At 35.2% G+C, this 15,641-nt stretch overlaps 1 pseudogene; it reads right to left on the reverse strand.

Moving 5' to 3' along the window:
- Positions 1–279: 279 nt before the first annotated feature.
- On the reverse strand, positions 280–15,126 carry LOC150065401 (T-complex protein 1 subunit eta pseudogene; annotated as a pseudogene).
- Positions 15,127–15,641: the final 515 nt, after the last annotated feature.

The raw sequence follows: 15,641 nt of genomic DNA on the forward strand, positions 1-15,641 counted from the left end.
TAGTAATGTATTGTTTTAGCTATAATATCTTAATTCCTCAGTATAATATGTCATATTTTCTTCTTTTAACCTTTGTAATAGAAGTATAAGTGACTTACACATCACCATTATCATGTTAGAATTTTCTTTATTGGTATGCTTTCTTTCTTTTTTTTCTTTTCCAAGTATTCAATTTCATTTAAATAACTGCCAGTGAGAAGAGTGGACCAATGATTATCACTTCCTTTCACACCATACATCAAGACATTGAGGATGAAAGGACCTACAGCAGCCAACTAGCTAGGCTGTGATGCCTCTGAATGGACCCAACCCCGGGCCCCTGCCCGCTGCTGGGGTAGTGTCCACAGTGGAGCGGGGATTCTTGATGGTCTCATCAACAGACAAAATAAGGTACACAGTTTCAGAGGCTGCTGTTGGGGCATTGGTCCGCATCATAGCTGGTTCCAACACAAAGGCCTGGAAGCTGTCATTGTTGACGTCCACCCCATACCATATAACCCTGGGCATGCCGAGCCCGCAGCTTGTTAAGAATATTTGTGGCATCAACCCCAGCATTGTCACACAACTGGCGTGGGATAATCGCCAAAGCCTTGCCATTAGCCCCAATCAACAGCTGCTGTTTTCCTGGAATAGTCCTCGAGTGATCTCTCAGGTTCTGGGAAACCTCCATGTTGATGGTCGACCACCAGCCACCACTGAATCCTTGCTGATGGCTCTTCTGACAATCATGATAGTATCACCAAGGGATTGCTCTGCTTCCTCCATAAACTCTTCAGCAGCACCAGGGAGGATGAAAGTGCAAGTTATAGCCTTGGGACAGCTGGCAAAGAAACCTCCCCTCTAATCTGTGTCTCTTCACGCACCTGGCAGTGACCCACCACTTCTGGAGTCAGAACATTCGCACTGGTTTGGATTGAGCCTCCACAAGCCATCATTGTCCTCTTCAAATCCTCCTCAGCACGCAGCCATCACAGAACATGTCCCTGTCAGCAAAATACTGTGTGGCCACATCTCCAATAGGGAGTTTAGACAAAATAATTTTGGCTCCGGATTGGTAAATTTTCTCCAATCTGTCATAGAGAATGCTCTATTTGGCATCCACAATTGCCTGATAACCTTCCACTGTGTGGACTCTGATTTCTTTCACCAGTAAATTTTCTATTTACATTTGGTTCCATGTCTAATCAAACCCTTTCTTCCAACATGAAGAACTATGGCATTTTTTTTTTTTTTGCAAGCAGGTCCTGTAGAATAGTACTTCAGCTGTTATTTGTTTGTGAACTCTTTAGTCTTAATTTCTGAAGATTTCTAGGCAAATTTTTTTTGGCATTTTTCATGCAATTTCCCATTGTTTCCTTGCTTTAAGAGTTTCTCATGAAAAATAGGTGACAGGATTATATGGACTTGATACTTTCTCTTTCTTACTGCTTCCAAATTATCTCCTTATTTCTAATGACACATAGATTAGAATGTTTTGGTAAAGTTACCTTTTATTCAAAATTGTAAAATGTTTGGCTTAAAGCACATAAATAGCAAACATTTGTGTAAACTGTGGAAAATTACAGACATTAATTAAGACTCTTTTTTCCCTTCCTTTCTTCTCTATTTCCTTGCTTCTCTCTCTCCCTCTCTTTCTCTCTCCCTCTCTTCTCTCTCTCCCTCTCTCTCTCTCTCTCTCTTTCTCCCACTCTCCTCTGTCTCACCTTCATTTCTTTTGTCTTCATTGTGTTCTTCCTTGACACTGGAATCTTTAGGTCAAGATATTTCACTCGGCTGATGCTTTACCACGCCAACCCTGATATATATATATATATATATATATATATATATATATATATACATATATTTGAAGGTAATCTAGAAAACTTTCTGTTTGAGCTGACCTTTAACTCTTAAGAATTTAAAGCTCCTGAGTAGCTCTATGGGATATCTCTGCTGGACTTCATGAAGCTACCCGTGATATGAATAATTATCTAAACAAAAGATTCTGTGGGAGAATAATGACAGGAGGCTGCTATTTGACATGCTTTGCTAATATTACTTGTTCAAAAGTTTGTAACATCAGCGTCACACTGACGCTGAGGGCCTCTGGTTCGTAAGAGTTCCACAAGCAGTCTTATTATGTGAACTTCTAATATTTCAAATTATCAGGTATCAAAGAAACCATTTACAAAATATTAATGTTATTGAAAGAAAACACACATGTTCTATAATCTGAGGTTCATTCAAGATATTATTAGTTCCCAGTAATTACTATTTCACTCAATTAAGAATTTAAAACACACGATTTTTAAAGTAATTTGCAATTAACTTTATTGTCTTCACATCATACATGTTCCAGTGATATTGTATGAATTTTTTAAATTAAATTTGATCATCTTACTAATGTTATTATGCATAAAATATTACACACTAAGCTCTAGCCCGGCATCTGTGGCTCACACCTGTAATCCTAGGGTTAGATCTGAGGATCATGATTCAAAGCCAGCCTGAACACAAGTCCCTGAGACTTTTATCTCCAATTAACTACCAGAAAACCAAAAGTGATGCTGTGCCTCAAATGGTAGATCACTATCTTTGAACTGAAGAACTCAAGGACAGCACCCAGGCCCAGAGTTCAAGCCCTACCAATGACCAAACAGAAAAAAAAAACTCATTGTAAAACTCAATATATTTTCAAATGCACAGAATATAGCTAGCTTTCAGAAAATGTTGATTTAAAATAATGATACTCTAAGTTATGTAATTTCAAATTCAATGTAAAAAGAATTCATGTTTTTAAAGAATGCCTTGTTTTGTTTTTTGGCAGAGGCTGTTTTTCCAGTATATTGAATTTTGAATTTATCAAGAAAATTTACTTTGAAAGGAAATTATAATACCTACAAGATGATTTACCCTACTCCACATGAAATATTTACGACTTGGAACCTACAGTTTTGTTACTCAGGTTTAGACAGTTTGAAAAATATTTTTTTCAGTTGAGTAGTAGTTCAGGAAAGTAAGGCAAAGCTTTGCCACAAGATTTTTCAAATGATCAAAATATTATCGGACTGGGATAAATGTAAATAAAATGCCATATCAAAGCTATCCACATGTAGACAAGATAAATTTACCACAATAGTTTGCAATTATTTCAAGCTATATCATTCTAATCAATATACATTTCCCAGTTTATTAATTCTTAACATGAGTAGATAAATACAAATCATTTATCACAACCCTATATTTTACCAACAAGGCAAATTATCAAAATGCTCTAATATACTACCATTACATAAATTTCACATATAAACACATTAAATAGAGTTTTAAAGATACAAAACCTTGTACTTCTTCTGGGGAAACTATTTTATTTTTAAACAATCCTTAGGTTCACCCTTTCCCCAATGAGAAACATCATGAAGATTTTCATATATGACCATTGCAAACCATATATAAAACTTACACATCATTCTTATACTTCCCCTCTTACAATACTAATCTTTAAAACTGAACTTGCTATATAAAAAGTATGGTATGGTTGATAGCTTATTTGGGGAAAATATATTCCAATTAATTTCACCAGTTAAAGGAAACACTACATAGGCATTGTCTTATTCCTTATACAGATACTGGAACAAAGACTAAAAATAATGTTTATTGACCAAGTGGATAAAATACAAGAAATTTAAAACTGAGTAGTCAATGAATTAAATACATTTATTTCTTGTTAGTTAAAAAGTGCTTTTACTTCATCAAAATTCCCCTTTTCCGATATTCTTGTGTGTGTGTGTGTGTGTGTGTGTGTGTGTGTGTGTGTGTGTGTGTGTAATGGGGCTTGAACTCGCCCTGGGTGCTGTCCCTGAACTCTTCAGCTCAAAATTATCACCCTACCTTTGAGCCAAGCCCCACTTCTTCTTTTCTAGAGGTTAAATGGAGATAATAGCCTTAGGTCCTCTTGTTCCTGAGCTGGCTTTGAACTTTGATCCTCAGATCTCAGCCTCCTGTGTAGCTAGGATTAAAGGTGTGAGCCACCATACCTGGCTATTTCCCTATATTCTTCTTGCTTATATCCAGGTAAAATTGTTACTGGAAGTTCAACTTCCTGATTTCCATCACAAGTCTATTAAAAGTAGAATCCTTGGCCGGGAGTTTGGCCTAGTGGTAGAATGCTTGCCTAACATGCATGAAGGTATGGGTTCGATTCCTTGGTACCACATATAGAAAAAAAGCCAGAAGTGGTGCTGAGGCTTAAGTGGTACAGCTCTAGCCTTGAGAAAGTCCAAGGCCAGGGCTCAGGCCCTGAGCTCAAGCCCAGAACTGGCAAAAAAAAAAAAGTAGACTCCTTGGCAAATGACTATAAGAGATGGTTCAGGGAACTATACACAGATATATTTTTTTAACAAATATGTATAATAAAATTGAATAATGTCTTATTAGAGAATGAGAAAATCCAAAGGTAATTGAGACTAACTGATCATCACAAAATTTGTCGTTCAGTGGAAATTCTTCTTCTTTAAGGAATATGTGTTAAATAGATTTCCTTGGTAAGCAGTACATAATTCATAGGCTAGCACATACAAATAGGCCTAAAAGTAAAGGAACAGTTAAAAATTACTGGTAGTTCAATAAATGCTAGTTTTCAATAATGAAGAATTCTTTTGTATCCATCAGATCTTCAAATGTTGAAAAAATATGGAAGTAAGAAAGGGATTTTTGTTTTTAATTTGTGGAAATAGATGTTTGCATCTTCTTGGAAAGTTATTTGTCAAATTTACTACAATGAAAGCCTATGTAGTTCTTCATCCAGAAAACCTGCCCATGATATTCTGTCATAGAATCAAAAACATCAGCTATTAAGACCATATATCCAAAGCTATATGAAAATACTTAGAATTAGTGACTTCTCATTAATTGATGCTAATAACCCAGTGAGACTGTATATAAACTTTGATTATATTTACTAATTGAACTAGAGACCATTCCATGTAGTATTATAAGTGAGTAAAAAAATGTGTAGAAAATTCAAACATAAAAAATCACAATTCATGATCTAGGATCCCTCATGATCTTATTTATGGTTGCTAGTTTGTTCCTATGTGTTATTTGATTATTGAATATAGCAAGAATGGAAAAGACCAGTTTATTTTATTAGGCTTTAGGGGTTGAAAAACTGATGCAAAAGCAGGATGGGTACAGGATGTGTGATGATGTAGATAAAGGAGAAAAGGCTAAAACAAAGAAGGAAAAGAGAAGAAAGTGTTGTTTGAAAATGTTCTGTTATACGAAATTTTCTCATTAAGCCTAAAATAAAACAAATATTTACGAGTATATGTGTGTGCATGTGTGTGACTTTGTGTACACATGTGTATAAATAGAATAAGAATAGAACAAAAAGGACTGTGACTCTATCTTTAAACTAGTATTTTATTCATTTATTTGTTGCTAGTCTTGGGGCTTGAACTCAGGGCCTGGGCATCATCCTTGGGCCTTCTCAAGGCTTGCCCTTTACCACTTGACCCACAGCCCTACTTCCTGCTTTTTCTGTGTATGCGGTACCAAGGACTGGTACCTAGGGCTTCAGAAATGCTAAGGAGGCTCTCTACTACCAAGCCACACTTCTGGCCCCTTCATTTTATTTCCATTTATTTATGTATTTTTGTTGGTCATGGGGCTTGAACTCAGGGTCTGGGCTCTGTCAAGGCTACCACTCCACTTTGAGTGACAGCTCCAATTCTGGTTTTCTGGTGGTTAGTGAGATAAGAGTCTCACATGGACTTTCTGTTTGGGCTGGCTTCAAATCATAATTGCAGCCTCCTGAGTAGCTAGGATTACAGGCTTAAGCTATGGGTTCCAGCAAAACTGTGATTTTTTAAAAACTATATAAAATATAATGTTAATGTACAGAATGATACCTATATGAGTTAGAAACAAAAGACCCTTCCACTTTTACATTTTGTTTACGAATCATTGTAAGTTGTGAAAGCATAAAGAAAAGGAGCAAGGACTCTAAATCTTGTGAGAAAGACTAGCTCATTCAATAGTAAAGTAGGTTGGAGGGTGTAGATGAATTCTCTGAATACATCTCTTTAATCCTTCTCATTTTGCAAAACTCATAGTAAAACTCATTTTGCATTACAAAAATGTCAATTGTTTTAAAATACAGAATTTATGAGCAAAGTTCTTTGTTAGTAAAAATGATTAGAAATTCTCATCAAATAAATGATAGCAATTATGAACAAAATATAGTTTATATGTCTGGAATTATTATTTTTTCAGTGTCATCTCTTAACTAGAACTCTAGTAATTTTTGAAAAAGTATATAAAAGCTATTTAAGCATGTTATTTGTGATAAGTTTTTCCATTGTTTCAAAACATACATATAATTCAAACTTCTATCATATTCACAGAGATACTTTGGACATGGCATTATATATTTACTGGTGCTCAAATACTTATTGATATTTCTTACAAAGTGTTTTTTGTTTGTTTATTTATTTTTACCACAACCTTGTAGACCACAATCAGAATATATTCTTCTCTTCCATTTGCCATACTCACTTTCAGTATAAGCCTCTCTTGGCAAATATTACCACTTTCTAATTTTTCTAAATTACAATAAAAATATTCTGCATACCAGAAAACTGTTAAACTGAGTATGAGTTATGGCTAAACCTCCCCAAAGCCTTTATTTCTCTCTAATAATAATTCTTGTTATTTTTAACTTAACCAGAAAAAGATACTTTTGTGATTCCTACATAAAGAATCTGTTCTTGGCCTGGGAGTGTAGCCTAGTGGTGGAATGCTTGCCTAGCATGCATAAAGACCGCAGTTCGATTCCTTCTTACCACAGACACAGACAAAGCCGGTAGTCGTGCTGTGGCTCTAGTGGCTATCCTTGACCAAAAGTGCATGAGGACAATGCCCAGGCCCACAGTTCAAACCATAGGACTGGCAAAAAAGTCTATTCTTGGTCAGGTGCTGCTGGCTGATGCCTGTAATCTTATTTACTCAGGAGCATGAGATTTGAGGATCATGGTTCAAAGCCAGACTGGCCAGGAAAGTTTGGAGACTTATTTCCAATTAATTACCACAGAACCGGAAGTAACACAATGGGTCAAAGTGGTAGATAGAATGAATACCAGCCTTGAGAGCTTAGGGACAGCACCCAGGCCCAGAGTTCAACCCTCGTGACTGATAAAAAAAAAGTAAAAAAATAAAAAAAGGAAAAGAATCTTCAGAACAACTGAAGAATTGAACTATTGGCCTCGGGGGTATCTTTGAACAGTGTTAGTGTTAAAAGTAAAATCCTGAAAGTCAACATTTATATACTTTTAGTAATAAGAAGGGTCTATGGAACAAAGGAGTGAGCAATAACATGTATTAGAAAATCTAAATTCTGCAGCAAACACAAGTAGAGGTTAAACACTGCTGAACTTCTTTTGTACATATTATAAATGAAGGTGAGGGAACTGAGAAAGAATGCAATGTAGAGCACCTAGAGAAATTTAATGATAAATTATATGAAAAGACTTCACCTCTTCAGCAGCATATTCCCTTCATTTTCTTTGCAAAGTCATTGCTGACTCTTCTGCATGGAGTTTAATAAAAGAGCTCCTCAATCATGTGTGTGGGTATAAAATCACAAGGAGATAAAGGGCTCATATCATTAGGTGGATATGTGAAAAAGGTCAATACCTACTTCCATACTTTCCTTCCTCTTCTTCCTTCAACCTTTGTCAGGCACACCAGGTATTGCATAGAAAATCTATGGAAATTTCCTCTCTTTAATGTTGCTTCTTTCTCAGAGTTTAAAGGTGAATTTCTCACTAGAGACTTTATCTGTTTTAATTGCTATATTACTGTTGTCTAAGATGATTTGTTTTAAGGACAGGGGCTTTCTGATTTATGATCAATCCCTATTCATTTTCTAAAATGTGAACTAAAGTTAAATTTCTTTCCTTCTCCAGTACATATCAGCAATTTTTGTAGTCAACCTCCCTTGGACAACAGGAGTACTGATGCCAAAAATAGTCATCACTTACAAATACATTTCCGGAAAAATAGTACAAATTTAAGGTGGCAAAAACTTGAATACATTTGTAATATAATGAAAAAAATTTCTAAAAGTCTGTATAGACATTCTCCTGAGTCTATTAATGAATACTAGACAAAATAAGAAGAAATGCCATGCTCTGGAGCACATACAACTACCAATAAACTATAAAGGAAAATATCTGCCATCCAAACCAAGAACAAAAGAAATTATGACACTTTTGTAAAATTCTGAACATGTCCAGAAACTTCATGTCTTAATATTAGGAAGAAATGAGCACTTAAGTCAATAAGAACTACCTGAGAACATCACAAGAAAAGCTTAGACTCTTTAAAAAATATATAATTGAGGGGGCAGGGAGTTTAGCCTATTGGTAGAGTGCTTGCCTAGCATGCACGAAGAGCCGGGTTCAATTCCTCGGTATCATATTCATAGAAAAAAGCTGGAAGTGGTGCTGAGGTTTAAGTGGTAGAGCTCTAGCCTTGAGAAAGTCCAAGGACAGTGCTCAGGCCCTGAGCTCAAGCCCAGGACTGGCAAATAAATAAATAGATAGATAGATAGATAGATAGATAGATAGATAGATAGATAGATAGATAGATAGATAATAAAATGGAGCCAGGCACTCGTGTCTCATGCCTGGAATCCTAACTACTCAGAGGCTGAGATCTGAAGACTGTGGAAATTCTAATGGTAGAAACAAGCTAAGGGAAGAAAGTCCATGAATATCTAATTTCCATTAAGCACCAAAACCAAAAGCGAAAATGCTAGAAGTGGAGATGTGTCTCATTTTGTAGAGTGCTAACCTTGAGCAAAAATGTTCAAGAATTATAGCCATCCAGGCCCGAGTTCAAAACACCAGGAATGGTAGAGAGAGAGGGGGGGGGGGGTGACACAAAGAACTCAATCAGCTTTCTCTAATAATTAAGATATGTCTAATATGTGGATTAACTCAACAAAAAGACTGAAAATCTGGCCATATTAAGGTTTTTTGTCTTCCTATAATACTTTTTTCTTCTTTGTCTCATTTGTGATCATTTTTCTCTGTCAAAACATAAAATTTTGAACTGTCTCTAGGTGCTAATGTAGGCCATCTCTTCTATTCTGAAATTCTTTCCAAGAGAGCCTCACACTTTTTCAGTAATAAAATGCAGCAAAAGGTTGAGTACTAATCTTAATTTTTCTCAATTAGAGGTTTTTCAGTTTCTTTCATCTCTTTCTTTTATTGATTAAATTATGAAAATTACATTATTTAACCTTTTATAAAATATATCATTTTGTCTGTTTCCTGATGACTAATTTATATATGAATCAGAATTGAACTTAAGGAGTAGACATTATTCTTCTAAGCATTTTGCTCAATGCTAGAGCTCTACCACTGGAGTAACAGCTCCACTTCCTGCTTAGTAGTAACTAATTAGAGATAAAAATCTCAGGGACATTCCTATTAATGCTGGTTACCACCCAGGGTTCTCAGATCTCAGTCTCTGGAGTAACTAAGATCACAGGCTTGAGATACCTTGCAACTCACCTACTTGCTGTGTGTACTCTTACCCTAACTTGAAGAATTCACTATTCACTTCTGGCATACATAGTCTTATATAGCTGCTTTCTATGCCATTCTGGGTTTTAACTGTTGTTCATCAGAAATGTCTGCTTTCTCTGCACTCATCTTCAAATCTGTTATAGTAATATTTCCACGTTGTAACTGGGATGCTAAGTCTCTAAGGCTCTTATACTCTGGCCCATAGTCTGTTCTGCCTGTGTGTCCCGGGAGTGACTCCATTATAAATGAATTGTGAGAAAAAAAAGAAAATCATATTTTTGGATAGTCAGAATTGCTTTCATAGAGCCACTGGGGAAGTACCATATACCATATGTAAAATAATGAATAATACTCTAAAGCAAGAGAAGTCGGCCATTCCTCTAAATTGTACTTTATTCCCAATAGAGTCAATTCTACTTCAGCTAATTCATTTGTAACCACTTCCTTACCACCTGGTTTGTTTAATTGTAGAGTTCTCTTTTTGCCATCCTGGGCTTGGGCTCAGGGCCTGAGAACTGTCCTTGGGTATTCTCAAGGCTAGAGTTCTACCACTTCAGCCATAGCACCACTTTCGGCTTTTTTTTTTTTTCTATATATATGGTACTGAGAAATCTACAAGCTAGCAAACACTTTACCACTAAGTCGAACTCCCTGCCCCTTAATTGTAGATTTATAGGCACGATCTAGCCACCACAAATGAAGGGAACCATGCAACTTGTTTTTCCCTAGATCTGGTTTGCTTTGCTTCCTACAATTTTTCCATTTCCTTACCAATGGTGTAAAATCATTCTTCCTGGTAGATAAGTAAAATTCCATTGTGCTTATAATCATTTTAAAAGTGTTATATGGCCAAAATTAGTTTATAAATATATAGGTAAATACACAAATGTATTCACTGAAATACTGTAAATTCAGGGGAGAACTTAAACAGTGTAATTCCATAAAAAGTTGCAATTGTAGAACAAAATAAACATCAGAAAACAGTACCTGAAAGTAGGAGGGGAAGGGGCAGTGAAGGTAGTAGACAAATGTGAAGAGGGAGAAACTGCAGTCAAAAAAACCTCAATGTTAGCCAGGAGCGATGGCTCAGGCCTGTAATCCTACCTAATCAGGAGGCTGAGATCTGAGGATCAAGGTTCAAAGGCAGCCCAGGAACAAAAGGACCTGAGACTCTTATCTCCAATTAATGTCTAGACAACGTGAAGTGGGGCATGGCTCAAGGGTAGGGCTGTAGCCTTGAGCTGAGAAGCTCAGGGACTGTACGAGGCCGTGTTCAAGCCGCGTGACCCACAAACAACAATCAATCAAACAAACAAAACAACCTCAGTGCACATCCTACAAAATTAAGAAAAGTAAGTGAAGGTGTAGGTTAGGAAGTATTGTATTCATATATTGTGTTGTTGAATAACAACTATTTTTTTTTGTCGGTCGTGGGGTTTGAATTCTGGGCCTAGGCGTTGTCCCTTAGCTCTTTAACAAAAGGGTATCACCCTACTCCTAGAGCCATAGCTCCACTTCCCTTTTTCTAGGGGTTAATTAAATGAGAAGAGTTTCAGGGACTTTAGTGCCCAGGCTGGCTTTGAACCGTGATCCTCAGATCTCAGCTTCCTGAGTTGCAGGATTACAGATGTGAGCCTGTACAACTCTTTTGTACAGCTATTTAAAGATAATTTTTAAAGAACACTAGAAAAAGAAAAGATAAAAAGAAAAATCAGTATTTCTCTGAGCACTGTTCCCTCTGTTTCTTATAAATACGCACACTATACTGCTTTCAAGATCACTTGTGATGTTTCTTTGTATCTATCACACGTCATTTTCTTTACCTTTTTAAAATTCTAACAACATATGCATTTCACTACTGTCATAATCATCCAACTTCTACATCAAGATTGACAATCATACATAAACTAGCACAAGATTAGTTGGATATCCATAGATTTTAAAAATAAAACGAAGTAGACATTTATTGATTTTAATAAAAACTTAAGATCTGGTATTAGTTGAATAAATATGTAAGAAGTTACATATATACAAAAACCTTATATTGAACCTAACAAAAATAATATTGTACTAAACCACATATACTTTCAAAGATATTCTGTTATTTTCCATGAGATTAATAATATTTATTACTTTGGGCACATTGTGATAATAGGATTAGCTAGATATGACAGACTTTTCTTTACATAGAATTTGAAAGATTTCCAAGGAATAAAATAATAAAAAATCTCATCTATGCTTATTAGAGAGTTTATTATTAATAGCAGTGGACAAGTGCGATCTTTTAAGCAAATATGATAAGAAAATTAGGTTGAAATTATAAACATTATTTTTTCATAATGCAATTTGTGTTAAGTGGTTTCTGCCCATGAGTAAGCAACGCAACACAAGATAGATGATTATGATTTTCATGTCAAGAAGAATCTCCATCTGAAATGTCAGGGAAAGAATAAACTAGAAGGGCAAGAATGTGCACCTAATTTGTAAGAGAGTATTTGGGCTTATTTTAGCTTTTATTTTTAAATGAATTGAACTTTGACTCCTTATGTCTACCAGCACAACTATTAAAGTTTGTGCTATTATACAGCTTTGAAAAACGAATATCAATAGTTGTCTTGCCTTCATAATTTGAGCTTATTGAGGGAAGGAAAAATTATCCATCACCATATTCTGAAAATGGTAGTAAGCATTGGGTCAGTACACCCTGTTAAATAAGCACATTGAATATTAAGTTCCACAAACCTATTTTTTTCAGCTTTTTCTTAATTTTTATTAGCATCTATTAATTCTTCAAAGTGATTTTATGGTGATTTCTTTGTGCATGCATATAATGCTTTGAAGGAATTCACCCCATCTGTTAATCTTTTTATTTCATTCTCATCTCGATCTTATCAATTTTTAATTGGTTTTACTATCCTATTTTCAGGCATTCATTTAAATATGCAAGCCCCAATCAAATTCTTCTTTCTTTAAAAATAGGCTAAAAGTGCAAGCCACAGTTTAATTATCTATTGTAAAAAATGTATTATTGACGATGGTGTTGAACATGCTACCTCGTTATCTTCTGGAGCTAGTTTTATGGGCAAAGAAACACAATCCACTCAAATGATTTTCCCTAACAATACCTTTGTTAATGTATCTTAAGAATTACAAATTTCCTTCATATCAATGTGTCATTCATTTCCTGTGGGAAAAAATGGAGTTAAATGTTATTATTTGCTGTTAGCTTAGAGAGTGACCAGAATAAGATGATACTTGGTTTAGTCATGATTTCTTGATGTGAACTGGGATTTGAACTCAGTGCATCCTCAGCTAATTTTCTACTGCTTGAGCTATACCTCAAGCATTGATTTTTACTTATTATTTTGGGAATAATGTCTAGTCAACCTTTCTGCATGAGCTGGCCTTGAACTATAGTCTTCCAGACATTAGCCTGTAGTAGATAGGATAATAAAGGTGAGCTACTTACACCCACAAAGCTGTTTGTTTTAATTCAAATGGCTGCTACTGTAATTATCTTGCTTGTCTTTATTTATCATTTTGCAATATATTTAAAGTACAATATTTTCTACTTTATCATATTTGCAAATATATTTCATATATATTTAGATGTTGAATATAAATATAAAATAATATAATAAATATACATGTACATATTTCCTTCACTAATTTTAAATTCTTTGTGACTAGGAACAGTTTATCTTTTTTTTCCAACTTGCTTGTGTCATCGACATTTCTCTGCACATAGTAAGCATGTAATAAAGCTTGCTAGATACTAAAAATATTCTTTGTATATGTCAGTTTTATGTATTGTAATGGTATTTCTCAGAACATTTTATCATATTAAAGAGGTCAAAACATTTAAATATATGTAGGAATTACTTATATTTAAAAATATGAGGTGGCTTAAGAGGGTATTGAATTAATTTGGGTTCAGCTGTAGGAGGGCAGACATTTCTGAGCTGTTTGAACTCTTTGGCTTATTTCCACTGCCTGGAATTTTATGGGAACTTTTAGTCTTGGGCCACTAATGATATTCATGGAAAAGCAGTCTGCAGTTTTTAAACCTAATGAGGTGTCAGTTTCCTTAGTGACTCGTTTTCTCTTTTGTCTTTCACTATTTTCCATTTTCTGCCTCTAAAACAATATAGAATAAACAAAGCATAAAGGATTATTATCAATCAAGCATTTGGGAATGCAAAGAATTAATAAAAATCAAGACAAAAACTCAACATTAATTTTCACAATTGCTTAATACTTTTCGCAATGTTTAATTTACACCAAAAATTTACATCATGGAAACTGCATATGTATAACAGCATTTGTCACGTCATTCGCACTTTCACTGTGTTAGTTCTCCTAATGTGAGAGTAAAATAAGTTTTAGAAACCAAGGCAGCAGATTCAGCCTCTGAACACTAACACTAATTTGAAGTTTTCCAACAGTCAACTTATAATAAATGTACCTTCTCTTTGGCCAGTGCTATCTGTAAGCTTAGTATTTTGTCCTCATTTATAGTAAGGACCTTATTAAAATGCAATTATATTTTGCCAAATGTAACACATTAACCCATTTTATTAGCATATATTTAGCAAAAACAATCTGTCCTGTAGAATGAAACTTGAGGATTGTTTTACCCACGTGATTTTTCTTTTAGCAAAGATGAGTACACAGCTTAGAAAGCAGAAATGAGAGATGACCATGGAATTAGGGGTCTCACAGCCATAATGGAAATCTCAGTCCTTACTCAGGTACAAGAATATTAGTGCCCTTTAGGTCCATTAATTCTTCTGTAGTTAAAAACTTACTTATCTTGAATCTGACTCTTTCTTATCAAAGTCATGCTATATAGAAAGCATTGGAGGTTTTCTTGGTTGCTTGTTTTTTGGAAGTAAAATTGAGAATAACAGATTTTGTGAGCAAGGGAAACACCTGCCTCGTATGGAGGTCACTTGTCAATTAAGGAAGTCCCTATATTGTCAACTCGTAACTTCTTTTCAATACCTTTGGCAAGGAAGGGTATGGATTTTTAAAGTATACCTAATTTTATTTGATTATGATTTAAAAATGTGGTCATAATAGTTGTTCTCATTTTAATGTTTTAAAGTCCCTATATCTTTTTATCCCTCATCACACACACACACACACACACACACACACACACACACACACACAAAACAAGAACAACAACATGCAATTGTGTGTGGCATGATGACATTCCAGTCAAAAATCATATTTCCATGGACTGATAAGCGTGTTATGAACCTGACAACTTTCTATCACCAAGTTACTTAATTGGGGTCACATTGCATTACTCACATGTGTATAATGATGTTGGTGAAAACGTTTCTACTGCATGGTCAATTGTCTAAATGTACAGTGATTCCATACTTAATAATGATCATAATTAGATACCAGTTTGTGTATTTATTTATCATTATTTTGGGACGTCCTTACTCGCAAAGGAAATATAGCACCGAACACTGAATAATGTTATGGTATCTTCTTCATGGACAGCAATGACACCACTCAGTATTTGTGAGGGCATTTGTGCTGACTGTCATTTCTCTCACACATGAATGCAGAAACTAAACAGGTATGCTGTCCTTTTGTGAAGTTTTTGAGCCAGTTTGGAGTTTGAGATACAGTTATGGAAATGTAGTTGTGTGGTGGTAGATACGCCCATATTTGATTGCTGTATAGAAACTGCCGGACACTTCTGAGGTGACTAATAGAGGTTTTCTGACCTTTGATCCTGCTGTTTTCACCTCATCTTCTGATGAAGGATGACTTGCAATATATGATGGCATTTCTTTCATATGTGTTGCTCCAGAGACATTGGACAGGTGTAAGTGAAACTGACAGAATTTTTCCCTTGGATATTCCCAACCAACAAGAACTATTTCTATGTAGAAACATTCTATATCTTACAAATTGTGGTTCCTGCGAGGGGTAGGGGCTAACTAGAAAACCAGTAAGAACATTGGCTCTCCTGCTGAGCTCAAGTAATGCAATAGATCTGAATGGCAGGAGTCAAGGCAGGATTTTGCTCAGAGGGCATGA

Source organism: Megascapheus bottae, chromosome 3 (genome assembly GCF_031878675.1).
Source record: "Megascapheus bottae isolate mThoBot1 chromosome 3, mThoBot2.hap1, whole genome shotgun sequence".
Lineage (NCBI taxonomy): Eukaryota > Metazoa > Chordata > Mammalia > Rodentia > Geomyidae > Megascapheus > Megascapheus bottae.